This window comes from Echinops telfairi, unplaced genomic scaffold, assembly GCF_000313985.2.
Source record: "Echinops telfairi isolate 266 unplaced genomic scaffold, ASM31398v2 ScPeMD7_19;HRSCAF=73, whole genome shotgun sequence".
Lineage (NCBI taxonomy): Eukaryota > Metazoa > Chordata > Mammalia > Afrosoricida > Tenrecidae > Echinops > Echinops telfairi.
The window spans coordinates 8,116,416-8,131,382 of NW_022103916.1; the positions used below are offsets into that span (position 1 = coordinate 8,116,416).

General features: G+C 42.7%; 1 protein-coding gene across 1 annotated transcript in view; it reads left to right on the forward strand.

The window, feature by feature from the left end:
* The window catches only part of DIPK2B (divergent protein kinase domain 2B), a 69,434-nt gene that overhangs the window by 29,867 nt on the left and 24,600 nt on the right, over positions 1–14,967 (forward strand). The gene's annotated exons all lie outside the window — the stretch shown is intronic.

Consider the following 14,967-nt stretch of genomic DNA (forward strand, 5'->3'; position numbering starts at 1 on the left):
GATGGGACTCTCCAAGAGCCTCAATTACTCACCCTCAAATAGAACCACAGCCAAGAACACCACCCAGAGTTTATCATAAGTTTGTTTGCAAAGCCACAAAGACGTTTCCTCTGCTATTATTCCAAGCACAAAGAGGCAACCAGCCTAAGCTATAACCACAGCCTACCTGATTAATCAAAGGAAAAAACATTTTCCACTGTGTTCTCCTCCCATCCCCTCAATTATATGCTTTGGTCATTGTTCTAAACACAGACCTTGTTATTTCTCCACAAGGGAACGACCAGATGGCAATGGAGCAGTTTCTTCCACTAGATGGCAGTAAAGATTGTTCAGGCAGGTTTTTTTAAACAAAGACTTCAGACAATTTTACTTCCCAAGGCTCAATTATTTTTTAAATAAACAGAATGAGCAAATAGCACATCAACTAAAATGCACATGAGTTATTTAACCTAAATATGAGTATAAATGTCATTTAACAGTAGCTATTAAATGAGTAAAATCCACTAGCTTATATTCTATTCAAAAAATATTGCAGAGATGTTTACGGAACCTGTGCTGGACACTCACCACCCATCTGTCAGTTTTTTTTGTACTATGGTGGCTTGTATGTCTCCATGATGTTGGAAGCTATGACACTGACATTTCAAATACCAGCAGGGTCACCTGCGGTGGACAAATGTCAACAAAGCTTCCAGATGAAGACAGATTAGAAAGAAAGGCCTGGAGAACTACTAATGAAAATTAGCCACTGAAAATCTATGGATCACAACAGAATCTTGCCTGGTAGAGTGCTGGAAGATGAGACTCTTAGGTTGGAAGACACTCAAAATACACTGTGGCCACAAAAATGGATTCAGGCAGACCATTGATCATAAACATGGCACAAAACAGAACACCACTTCATTCTTTCGTGCGTGGGGTTGCCCTGAGTCAGAGCTGACGTGACAGTAACTAACGAAAAGATAGTAGACACCAGGAGGATATCCGAGTGTCGAGACAAGCCCCCTACACTGGTAGAGATTATTCTCTTGGTTGGGCTGTGCTTTCTAGAGAAACAAAACCAGTGACATTCACGGCAGAAATGTATGTCACGGAAGTGGCCCAGCCAAGTCCAACTCAAGTCCATGGATCAGGAGCTAACTGGTGGCCCCTCCAAACTCACACAGCTGCCAGCCAATGGAGCAGGATGGAAAAATGGGAAACTAGGTCTTTCCCTAGAAGCCCCCACAGGGTCTCTTATTATAAAGGCCACACCCTCACGGAGATGCCATTAGGCTGCATCCTGATTGAGCGATTGGATTCCACCTATACCTTCCCACGAGCATAACAAGTTGACATGAAACCTAAACATCACACATCTTGCACAAATGACTTCAAATACAAAAATCAGCACAATGCCAATTCTGAGCGAGAGATCAAAGAAAGGAGCCCTGGTGCTGTGTCAGACTGCTAAGTGCAAGGTCAGCTACTCCAGCCTACCAGTGGCTCTGTGGGAGACTAATGAGCTTTCTGTTCCTGTTAAGATTTACAGCTTAGACCAGGCATCCTCAAACTATGGCCCGAAGGCCACATGCGGCCTTTTATCCGGCCCGTGGGGTGTTTTGGCCCTGTTTGTTTTTTTACTTCAAAATAAGATACGTGCAGTGTGCATAGGAATTTTTTCATAGTTTTTTTAAAAAACCATAGTTCGGCCCTCCAACGGGTCTGAGGGACAGTGAGCTGGCCCCCTGTTTAAAAAGTTTGAGGACCCCTGGCTTAAACAATATGTGTTTACCTATGAATCAGAATTGTCTAGATGGGAACATATTTGAGTTTTTTCATTAAGAAGTCAAATATATCCCCCGTTTTCACATTCTCCAAGGTGCCGTGCCACTCCATCTCTGACGCCAGCCAGCTCCCTTCCCTCAGCACCCTTCCCTGCTGCCATTTAGGTTTGGTGGCAATTCACTACATTTTCTTACATAAGTCACAGACTTTTAGCTGCAGTTGTTTAGTTATTAAGAAACAACTCGCGATCAGTGTCAATAAGCATCTGGCTATATTTGACTTATAAATCAAAAACTCAACTCTACTACCATCTAGTCAATTCTGACTCATATGTAGATTCTTAGTTCCTAAGAGGTAAATCTTAAAATATTTCCTACGAGGTAAATCTTAACAGGAGCCAAAAGCCTCATCAGTAAGCATCAGGATCTAGACCAGGAAGCACGGAGGCCATTTCTTCTCCTTCAGTGCAGGAGAGTACTCTCCGCTCCTCTCAGCCCCTGAAAAGCGGCCCCCTCAGAACAGTCTCCTCTAAGCTCCCTGAAGAAAGGCTCCTCGTGTCCCCTCAGAATAATGTCCTCTTGGCCCTGCCATCTGTCCCTGCCCTTCTAGGCCTCTTGCTATCTTCAGTGTTACCGCCCTTGACCATGTTACAGCTCTTTTAGGAGGTCCCTTGCCTCCTCTCGCCCACTGCTTCTTCTTTCTAAACAACCTCTGTGGGATTGACTGCTTAAGTACACAAACCACTTGTCAACTTCCAGGAATGGGACTCCCACCAAGGTCATAAATTGACCCATCCCTTCTTCCTAGGCCACAGACCTTTTATTTATTAGTAGGCTACAACTCACCTCCTTTGCATAGTCTATTGATCAGTCCCTGAAAGGCGCATATGAATCACAGGGTAGGTTGAAGTCCAGGGCCAAACAAAAGTCAAGCTGGTTACAGTTTGTCCAAGAAATGTCAAGCAAACTGCACAAAATTAACAAACCCTCTATGGTAGAAACTAGGGCAAAGATAACTCCACAGGGCTTGGGAAAAATAATCTCCCAAGCTTTATTTCCAAAGAACCAAGACAAAAGGTCACAAAAAAGAACCCATTTCACTATTCAACCCAATGAGGGAGACAAAACATAACTGATTATTTCTAATATAAGGTAGATTTTGACAAAGGGTTTTAATCAAACTTTTGCATAGCCATCAAATCTATTCTGACTCATAGCAATCCTATAGGACAGGGTAGAGACTTTAACCCTTGATGAGAGTAGAAAGCCTCATCTTCCTCCCAAACGTTTTAATGGATAGGCAAAATTCAGATTCAATTTCTCAGCTCGTTTTCAGACGATGAGTATTTTATTCTTTAACAAGCTATCAAGTTAAGGATCTTTTTAAAAGGTTGCGCCAGACTTTAAAAAATAACATGACTATTGATGCTAATTAAAAACAAAACAGCCAACTGGTGGATATACCATTTTCATGCTCATCTAATATTAGAGTCTAAAATCAAATGACAATTAATGAAAGGGGAAATTTAAGCTGATAAAAGGGCTTTGCCAATGGTCTCATGAGCAACATCCCTCTCTCTCCATTCTCTCTCTCTATGACCCTGAGGGAGTAACTAAGATGCCTTGTTTGCTGACCACAGAGGTGCACATGTGAGCAAACTCCCCACAGTCCCCTTTCTCTTTCGAATTATGAACTCATTGAGAGTTGAAACAACTAAGATTTTGAATCATGGAATTTTCTAGGGTTGGACCCACTGAGTCTGCACCACCTCGGTGTTGGTGTTGAATGGAGCTATTTTGAATGGGGCACAAACTAAGCTATTAATTTGCAGGCCTCCATCATGTCATATTTTTGTTGTGAGTAGTCAGCTCTGACTCATGACAATCCCATGTTCAATAGAATGTACAATTCTCCCAATTCTGTACCATCTTCTCTATTGTCGATATGCTTAAATCCATTGTTGTAATTCAACCAGTGGCTCCTTCCTTCCCAATGAGTCTCAAATCCAACCCCCATCCAAAACACCAGTGAGGTCTGCTCATCCTCAAGATAAGCCACTCTCACCAAAGTTTGCCTTCCGAGGCTTGCAGCCGGTCCTGAGCATCGATGTCAGCCGACCAAATCCCTTCTGAAATAACAGAAGCCTTTGTTCTTATTACAGATTTCTTCCTGTCGTGTCTCATTACCCCAATACCAGTGTATTCTGGACTAGATGCTTTTGTCATAAAGGTGACTTATGTGGGAGCGCTGTACATTGGCTGTGCCTCTACACACGTCCACATAGTTTGGAGTAAAAAGTAAACTACATAGAACACGTACACCTATAAAGATACTCACTTGGAAAATAATGTAGAATTTAGTTACTTGTTGCTTGTATCCGAAAAACTATTTTTTGGCCTAAATAAAATTTAAAATGTAGAAATACTAAAGGTCATTTTGCTTGATAAAAAAGCAATAACATCAAATATTAATAATAGGGCCAAAAATAAACCCTTATCAAACCTGGAATTTAAAAACATTATCTTTTGAATCACAAGATAAATAACTAAATCAATAATATCAAGAAAATACAAAGATGAAAAAATTGTATAGTCCCAATCTAGTATTCAAGACCAGTTGCCATGGAATTAATGCCAACTCATGGTGGCCCTATGTGCCACCCTTTAGGACTGTGCTCTACAGGGTTTTGAATGACTGGATTTCTGGAAGTAGATCTTCACTTCCAAGGCATTTCTGGATGGACTTGAACCTCCAACCTGAATACCTTAACCATCTGCACCACTCATGAATTCCTAACTGATGATTTAGCCATTGATAAACCACTGTTTGGGAAAGAATTCTAAATCAATCCAGTGTTGCAGCACTATCAATACAAGTTTGAATAATACAAAAAGTTATAAAAAGTTGCAATTACATGTCAATTTTGTCCTCATTCAGAGACACTTATAGCAATAATGGTTTTTTCCTGTTTTGCTAGCTTTTCTCTCTAATGATTACCACGAGTGTTGTGGATGACTTCATCTGTAAACCTTACCTGTGGGTTACATGTGGAATGAGTAAATTTATCCCTGGTTTATATACAAGAGAGCAGTGTCTCAATTTGTTGAAGATGAAAGTAGAATTCTAACCACTAAACCATATATATATCATAGAATCTTGGGTTTGAAATCATTTTGAAAACTCACTAGCTTCTAATATTTTAATCTTTTCTATAAGGCTCATACAGTGATGTTTACTGTCTTATTCCTTCTTTGGATAGAACAGATTGTTATAAAGTTCAATTCAAATCTTCTTACAGCTTTTATTCATTTGAATTATTTATATTCTTTGGAATTCCACAGGTTGCATATGACATTGCCTTCTCCCTTATATAGCCCTAGGAAATGCTGGCATTCCAATTCCCAGTTTGATAAGTCCCTTCATATAGTAGACTGTTGGTTAATCTAATTAAATTTTATCTGAGACTAAATCCATTACTCTACTTTATCTGTCATCCCAACTACACCTCACCTTCAATTTTGATGAATGCAACATTTAAATATGCCATATTCATTAATAAAAATGTCCAAAAGAGTGGGGGCAGAGAGAAAGCTTTCCTATTCTATAGGGATTAATCCATTAGAAAAACTCAGTTAACTAATCATCTTAATTTTCCATGCAGCCAAAATCTTACTTTCACATCTCCTTTACACAGTTATCATGAGAATCACTGTTGGGCGTCTCACTAAAGTCCATGTATTTTAAGTCAACTACATTTGTCTGGTTAAAAATCAAATAGTCAGGCCAAAGAAAAAAGTAAAGTTAATGTAGCATGATTTGCTTAAATGAATTCCCAGTAACACCATAAGATCATTACTTCTTCTTTTAGAAGTTCACAAATCATCCTTTCAATAATCGGCTTTAGAATATTTCCTGTGATCCAGTGTCAGCCCACTAATTTGTGAAATCTATGCTTTTTCTCCTTTTGAATATCAGAAATGGATTTTACACTTTCTCTTTTCTTTGAATTTTACCTATGATTCAGCAATCTCATTTTCAAGGTCTCTGTGAATCAGCCAGACCAGAACCCTCTCTCAGAACAATGAAGAGGTCCTTTGCCCAGTCTGGGATCTTATTCCTACCCACCAATTTTTGCTCCATCTTTTTCAGATCAAAGGCCCAAACCCTGACAAAGAAGACAAGCAAACATTGGGAAAGAAAATTGGGTCTCCTTTTTTGTTATCCACCCAAATTCACCTGAGACCTTACTCAATAGGTCCAGTTTCTTTGTAGTCTGTACTTTGAAAATATAACTTATTTGTTGAATGTATGTATTACAAATGTCTTCTCCAGGTTTGTGATTTGCCTTTTTACTCTCCTATGGATGTCTTTCGATGAACTGAAATTCTTAATTTTCATGAAGTCCAATTGATCATTTGTCTTATTTTAAAATTGGTGTCATTAGTGTCCGATTTATCCCATGGTCAAGAATGTATTCTTCTGGCTACTGCTAGAAGCTTTAATGTTTTATTTCTAGTGTACAGGTCTATTATCAGCCCAAAATTAATTTTTGTGAATGTTGTAATGTAAGAGCAAAGGTATTTTTCCCATATGAAGACCATCCTTTCCCCCATTGGATTTCAATGGGCTATTTTTGAACCAGGAGATGATAAGTATTTGAATCTTCTTTAGAATCTGTATTCTATTCAATTCCATTGGTTTATATATCCACCCTTGTTTCAATACCAAACTGTACTAATCACTGTCTGGACCTATAGCAAAGCTTGATATCCAGCAGTGTAAGGCTTTCAACTTTCAACTTCAAGATTACTTTGGAAACTATAGGTCCTTTGTATTTACATATAAATCTTAGAATTACTTGGTCAGTTTACACACAAAAATTGCTGTGATTTTAATACATTTAAAATGTAATGCAGTTTGGATAGAAGTGACATCTTCATGTTATTGAGACTTCAATTACTTGAATATTAAATAAGTCTGCTAATTTAGGTCATCTTTAATTTATCTGCTAATGTGTTATCGTTTTCTGCAGGCAATCTTGCACATCTTTTTATAGATATCTTGGACATTTGATGCTTTAATGCTATTATAAAGGATGCATTTATGATTTGGGTATATGCTTGCAAGAGCACCATTTTCTTTCTCTTGGAGAGTAGATCATTCTGAGATTTCTAGTTCAGCTCTGAATTGATTTTTCAGAGGGTGGGGTCATATACTTATATACCTCCTCTCTTAAGTCTTGAATAGTATATAACATGCCAAAAAGAAAAAACCCTCACTGCCATCAAGTCAATTCCAATTCAAAATAACCCATATGACATCGTGGAACTGCCCATTTCCAAGGCTATAATTCTTTATGGGTAGAAAGCCTCATCTTTCTCCCATGTAGTGGCTGGTGGTTTTGAACTGCAGTTATCACGCCAATGTGTCAACCACTAAGCAACCAGGTTTCCAAAAGGACAAAGCCTTCTATAATAACATGAGATTTTCAAAAGCAAGAAAGATGGCTCTAGTAGCTATATTTAGGACTTGAATATATGTCTGGGAGAGCACTAGAATTTTATTTTCTCACATTTCTGAAGGCTAAAGTTCAAAACATCATAAACTTGTTGGGAGCCTGGGAGGAGTTCCCTGGGATTGCTTTGGTATCTACCTTCCCATGTGTGTGACCTCATGAACACCGCAAAATAAAGCCTGTCTTTCCTAACAGAGTCAGAATCATAGGTGCAGAGATTAGGACTTAAACACATAGTTTAAGAGACACAAGTATATCCATAACAGTCTGTTAGCACCTCCTTGGCACGGTCAATAGACAACTCCGTCCATTCCTGAACTTGGAAGCCTTGAGCACCTTGAGTGCTACATTCTTCTAATCCTCCATCCAGGAAGTTGTTTGTATCTTTTCCCTGATCCTTCTCTCCACCTGGAGTGCACGAGGGTCCGGGTAGTAAAGGGAAAGAGAATAGAGAATTAGGAGGCTTAGCGTGCCAGAAGATACACATCCATCACCAGCTCCCTTGAAAACGGTCTGCAGTCTGTCGTCTGATGAAGAGCATCTCATCTGAAACCTTCTCCTCTATCCAGATTTTTCTGAGGACTGTGAACACACACACACACACACACACACACACACACGGTAGGTGAATCCCAGTGAGATAGGCTGAGGAAGACAAACGTAACGACAAGGGAGACAAAGAAAGTCAGAGGTGTTGTAATGTGTGGATTTTTAATGTGTGGACTTGCCCAGGCTAAACTACATTTCCCAGAATTCTCTTCCCTAAATGTTTCCCACTAGAGTGAGGAGATTTGAAGGCCTGAAGGAGGCAGTGGCTATTTTGAAATGCAGATAAATTGTGGCTGATCTGCTGTCTCGCCTTATTAGTGTGAGACAGCAGCAGGGCCTGTAACTGCTCCACTTCCCCTGGGTCCTTCTTGGCTTCTACCATCCCTGGCCAGATGTGTACAGTTTAGCTCCATGACAAAGACCCTCCCTTTCACAGGCTATACAGGCTATACATCATAGGCACAGGCAACAAGGACTGACATGGGTTCCAGGTTGCCCTCAACACCAGTTGCTGCTTGTGGAGCCCATTTCCTTCTTACCTTCCCCTACTTGCTATCCACCTCCCCTTCCTAGCTGCTTGTGCCATGGACTCCAAGCTCTAGCATTAGAGGGGAAGATTATGACTACGTAACTAGCTCTCAGAATTTTGTCGTGTCAAATCGCTGGGTTTGGTTTTTGCTTTTTAAAGGCGGGGAAGGGGTTTCCCCTGAATGCACTGTAGCTGATACATGTGATACAAATTCAACCGAAAAGCTACAGGAAAACAAAAGTCTCGTACCCTCTCCTCTCCTTCCCCATGCCAGGAGGCTAGTTGGTTGGAGGGTTTCCTGATGACCATTATGCTATCTGGGTCTAATGGGCCACAGAACTTTTGCACAGTAGAAACCACTAAGCTCCCATGAATACTGCTGTCAGCTTGAATGTACAAATGAGTTGTCCGAAGCATTTGGCTTCCAATCTTTTGGTTAAAAAGAAGAAGATATCAGCAACCAATAAAATAAAATGGCCTTAGTTAGCATGCCTACCAGGGAAAGACAAGGCTTTCTCCTCGCATAACGATTTAGTCCCAGAAACCCACAGGGACAGCTGTACTGTGTCCTTTTTGTAAAGGGGAAACTGAGGTACAGGGAGACAGACAGACATACCTGACAGGACAAGGGAGAGCAGAAACAGAAATAGCTTTATTAGGGGGTGGGGGAGCTCCAGGACGAGGTTCTGTGACCTAGGCCAACAGGTCAGGGAAGTTGTGCTCAGCAGCTGGGGTTGAGGATTTTTAAAGGGGTGGTGAGGAATGTATGGTAATTATGACAATTAGCACATGGGGTCTGGAAACTGGGAGAATTGCTTGTGGACTCCTTGCGGCTTTCTTTGAACCGGGAACATCTGGTTTTACTGGTTATCTTATCTGGCACATCTGCTGCTGACCTTTGGGATGTGCAGAGAAGCAAGCGCAGGGCTGGACCTGCTTCAGCTTAGTCCAAACAGGGCTACTTAGTTCGCACCCAGCCCAAACACTTTTGAGTCAGTATGAGTCAGAATCGACTCGATGGCAGTGAGTTGGGTTTTTTGGTAGCACGCCTAAATCAAAATGGCAGACTTAAAATAATGAATTTTACACCATGTAAATGCCCTGTGTGTTAGCCTGGGTACTTTAGAGAAACAAATCCACCGAAACTCATGTATAAGAGAGAGTTTTATATAAAGGGTGAGTGCACATCAAGAAAACATCCCAACCCAGTGCTGCCCAAGCCCACAAGTCCAACATTAACCCATTAACCCATACATCCAACACCAATCCACAAAGTCCTCCATCTCACAAAACACACACAATGACACCGACTGCAGGAGGAAAGCCAAGTCCGTGAACGTGTAAGCAACTCAGCACTGGCAGGGGTCTCCTCACGGCTGCTCCAGCACGCAGGGCTGCATCGGGGTAGGGCCATGTGGCTTTTTCTCAGGGATGTCTTGCAGGAAGTGAGAATTGCCAGCAGAAGCAACGAACTGGCTAAGGCAGCTGTACCCTGGTTGGACCATCACAAAGCAAGAGACCAGAGAACTAGAAAGGCGATCCTCACTGAACCATTTATCTCTCTGCCCTTCAATTAACCCCACATGTGTTTATCGGCCAGGTTGGCACAATAAACTAACTCACTCACCCTGTTTGACCGAACTATCAGCTGAGAGACCCTTCGCAATGATGATCCCATCTGCCACAGTGAAAAACCTTTAAGCAGCCCACGAATGCTTCAGTAGAAAAGTCGCAGAATCTCTAGAGTGGAGTCAAGTGGGACAGAAAGTAGGAAGGAAAACAAGAGAAACTCCATTAAGAGGGGAAACCTAGTCATCACTTCCACCATGCAGGTTGCCCAAGATATTGACTGCTTCATGAAAAGTTGAGGTTGTGGCAACAGATTAGTGGGTGGTGTAGTAGGTGACATTTAGGCTGCTAACCACGGGGTCAGTAGTTTGAACCCATCAGGCACTTCATGGGAGAAAGATAAGGTTTTTTATTCCTGTAGAGATTTTTAGCCTCAAAAACCCAACAGGGCAGTTCTAGCCTTTCCTATAAAGTCACTATGAGTTGGAATCAACTCAGTGAGTTTGGTTTTGTTTGTATAGTTGGTTGGTTGGCTGCTTTTTGTTGTTATTGTTTTGTTTTGGGAGGGGCTGGGTAAAGTGAGAATGGGGAGTGAATGTTTAATGAATACAGGGTTTCCTTTTGAGGTGATGCAAATATTCTAGAAGTAGATAATGGTGATAGCTGCATGATACTGCGAATATACTGTCACTAATGATCAATTTTGTTATGCATTTTTAAACAAATATTTCTCTAAAATTAGGTAGCGGGGGCGAAATAATCTCCCATCACATAAATCTCTGGCTGTAGAAGGTTGAAGGCACTCTCCTAGAGGCGTGGGTACAGTTGGGCTGCTAACCACAAGGGAGCTAACCACTTGAGAGAAGGATGAGACGTTCTGCTTCCATAAATATTTACAACCTCAGAAACCCACGGGAGCAGGTCTATCCTGTCCTACAGGGTCACTATCAATGAAACTGTTTGTTTGTCTGTGTTTTGAATAGAAGGTTTGACAGCAAGAGACACGGGTAGGGAGAGAAAGTAGACCTGGCCACTGAGTGACACTGTTGGGAAATGTCTCACTTCTCCAGCTAAGATGATCCCTACCTTAACCAGACAGATGCATAGCTCCAGAAGAAATTGCTTGTTTGTGTCTGAATCAGGGAACAGTAGTTAAGATGATCAAAACCCTCCGCAGACCAAGTTTTAAAGGGGGCTTATTGCGCTGGAAGAACATCCACCCAATACACCAGAAACGAGGACATTGTCAGGCCCAGCGCCGTCTCTGGAGGGGCCCATTGCTTCTCATCTCTACTTCTTTCTGGTTATCTGTTCCTTTGCCTCCTTGTCATGGATCTTTCTCTGAGTCATGCCCCCTGCACCCACCAACATCATGGATCCTGGTCCCTCCCCCAACTGCTTGGCTTGGGGTGAACCCCCTCATGGAGCCCACTGAAGCACATGCATCAATCAGTCTGTGAACCAGCATTTGCTTTTGAAGGGACTCCAGGGGAACAAGGAGGCTGGAGGAAACTGGAAGGGAGGCAGCCTGAACTGGCCGTGGAAGGATGGGCTAGGGAAAACTTCAATGAGAGATCGTCTATCAGATATAAGGAAGAGCATTAGAGGCAAAGTCATGGAAGGAGGAGTAAGTCGTGATTTCAGAAAGCAGCAAATGTAACGGGCCATACTTAGAGTAAATATCGGAGAGCAGTGCATCAGGGCTGAAATGGCAGGACTTGGGCATCTTGGGGAGGACACGGTGAATGTTGACACCATTTTATAAGGCAGAGATTGTTAAACTTGAGCATGCATCAAGACTTGCAGGGAGAGTTTGCTAATGCACAGAGCTCTGTCCTCCTGCCCTCCCCTCCCCAGGTTCTGATTACTTAAGTGGGGAGAGGGGGAGGGGGAGTCCTGACAATTTGCATTTCTAAAAAAAACGTGACTTCAGAGCAGTGGCTCATTCCAACAGTGGTGTTGAGGAAATGGTGGGAGGGCACGAGCAGCCACCCGCCTCCAGCCTGTGGTTGACTGCCACGAGGCTGAGGGCAAAAATGTGTTTCCCCTTCTCTTACCCGAGTCTGTCGGCAACCATTCTGCCCACATCACTCTATGTGCAGAGTTCAGGAATCCATCGCAATGGTCACAGAGGACTCAGACAAGGCTCCCAATTAAGGGAGGTTCTTAGGGAAGTTAGCGGGTTACCTCAGGTCAGCATCAGAACACATTAAGGATACAGCCTTTGATCCGCAGCAGCACCTCTTCTCAGCCAGCAGCCCCGTCGATCTCTCGACCACCACCTCTCATTTACACGGTCCCTTGGCCTCTACCTCCATGGGCCAGGAAGCCTGCCTATCAATCTGCCCCCTTACCTCACGTCTCGACATCTCCCCGCTGTCTCGTGGTCTCCATGCCACAGGCTATGGTGTCTCTGCTGCCTCACCACCTCTACCACAAAGGCAGGGAAGGATCTCAGATGTGTTTTGCTAGGGGCTCTCCTTCTTGGTGGTCACGTGAATTGTTCTGCCCCTGCTTCTTCGTAGCCCTTAGATCAGACGAATGGCAAACCTGACCAATCCCCAAGTTAGAGTCCTTTACACCTTATTTGAATGACCCCACCCATTCATTTGGTGGGTGTTATAAAGAAATGTATAGAAAACCCATGGGCAATTAATCATTTCACCAGGGGAGGTAGGGTGGACAGCCAAAGGACCAGAATGGGGTCAGTGAGGCTAGGTGGCAAAAGTGGGACAGAGTCACACCCACACAGCTAACACACGAAGGAGGGAGGGAAGGGCACACCCAAGAGTGTGCTAGGGGCCAGACAATACCCCGCTACCTGGAGAAATGAGGCCTGAAGCACATAGTCCATCTCCCCTCCAGCCCCAACCCCACCCCTGGAAGTAGTAGAGAGAGAAAATCCAACCAAGAAGCTGCAGATTCAAAGAGAGAAGGCAGGAAGGCAGACTGTCATGGCCGGGAGATACCCTCCGACCCGAGTTTGAATCCTGGCTCCACCACTAACAGAAAAACCTAAGTGAATTCTGAAACCTCCTAGCACACCTAGACCCCCTTCATGGGCGCTATCACAATGCCTACCACCTGGGATTGGGAAGATGAACATACAACACATGTAAGGCATAGAGCAACATGCCTGACACAAGCACATGTGCTCCATGTTGCTGTTGTTAGGTGCCTTCAAGTCAATTCTGTGATCCTATGTACAGCAGAATGAAACACCGCCTGGTCTTGCACCATCTGATAATTGTTCTTCTATTTGAGCCAACTCCATGGACAGTGCCTATTACTTTTATGCATATCAGTGCGAAAGCAACCCACAGGCATGCCACTCTTTTTGTTGGCTCCCAAAGAGTTTCACAGACTGGCATTTACCATGATAGATTGATTCATTATAATTCAGAGTTTGTTGACGCTATTGTTGTAGCTGTTGTCCAGTCAGCCCCTACGTCATCGTGACCTCATATACAACAGAACAAAACTCTGTCCAGTCCTCTGCCACCCCCATGATTGATTGTGGATCAAGTCACTGGGATCCACAGCCTTGTCATTGGTGGATTTTCAGACAATCACCAGGCCTTTCTTCCCAATCTGTCTTGGTATAGAATGTGTCTCTCAATAATTCATTCACTGAATTGAACAGCAAATATGTATTGAGCGTGAACTTCTTATAATCAGAAATCAACCTTAGTGCCAAATTTGAGGAGGGAGGTATGTTACTACTGATTCCTGAAACTGGCAAGTACTTTATGGTTGGAAAGCCCTCCACAGTCTGTGAGCACAGCAACATCCATGGAGAAGGCCATCGTGCTTGATAAAGTGGAGGGGCAGCAAAACAGAGGAAGGTCCTTGACAAGATGGATGGACATTGCGGCTGCAGCAATGGGCTCAAACATAACAACAATGGTGGGGATGGTGCAGAAGCCAGCGGTGTTTCGTTCTGTTATACATAGGGTTGCTGTGAATTGCCAAAGCTATAGCCAGGCAATGTGATGATGTTTTGAGCATCAGCAGAGACATGACCGTTGTCCCCATGCAACATAGGATGAAACAGAGGCTTAGAAACAGAAATTGATTTGCCTAAAGTCACACACCCCTGCCACCTATGTCCTGAAGGCAAGCCGTGGAAAAGGTGAGTATGACAGCAATTAAGTAAGTCAAAACTACCTCCAAACACTCTAACCTGAAAGATTTGGGAGAATGATGGGGTCATTTGTAGAAAATTTGGAAATGCTGTCTTTGGAACAGATAATACCAGCAATTACTTACAGAGCCCTCACCTTATATCAGAAACTTCTCACAGATTGAACCCCACTCCCCAGCATTCTCAAAACTGGGTACCATTGTTATTAATGTAACTTGACATTCTAGTTTGACTGACACAGTAGCAGTTCATGGCTATTGTCTTAATTATTAATATCACCCTTTTCACTCTCAAAAGTATCTCAATTTAGATGATAAATTATATGATTACCTTAATTAGTTTTAGTCTTCTGATACTGTCAAGCTAAGTGAGGCACCAGTAGATTAAGTAATTGGCCCCATGTCACACAGCTGTTAAGGGATAGACTTGGGACTTGAACCCAGGTAGTATGACTCTAAAGGACATGTTTTTAATTACTTCATCATGGAAATGAATCCAGTTTTTCGTCTTTGAAGTTTGAGGTAAAGCTGTCTACCCATCAAGGAAGAAGTCAATCCAAAGGAAAATGAAACCCAGATAGGAATTAAGGTGAGCAGGCACTCACTGAAGAAGTCAGGCATGGAGAAGACCCATAGGAGGTGAGTCATTTCCTATCATTATTCACCTGACTTGGTTCTGTGTGATTTTGGGCTATTTCCAAAAGCAAGCATTAGTCAAAAGACTTATCATTACTGAACGTATTTGAGCATTTGCTCCCATGGACATAAATGTGTGAAAGAACTGCTCTAAGAAACGAAACACAAGGCCAGAGAATCAGGGGGCTCTCTTTCAGATCAGAAGGCAACTTTCCACAAGAAGAAGGTGGCCTTGGCCAGCTAGATTTGGAAGGAAGCC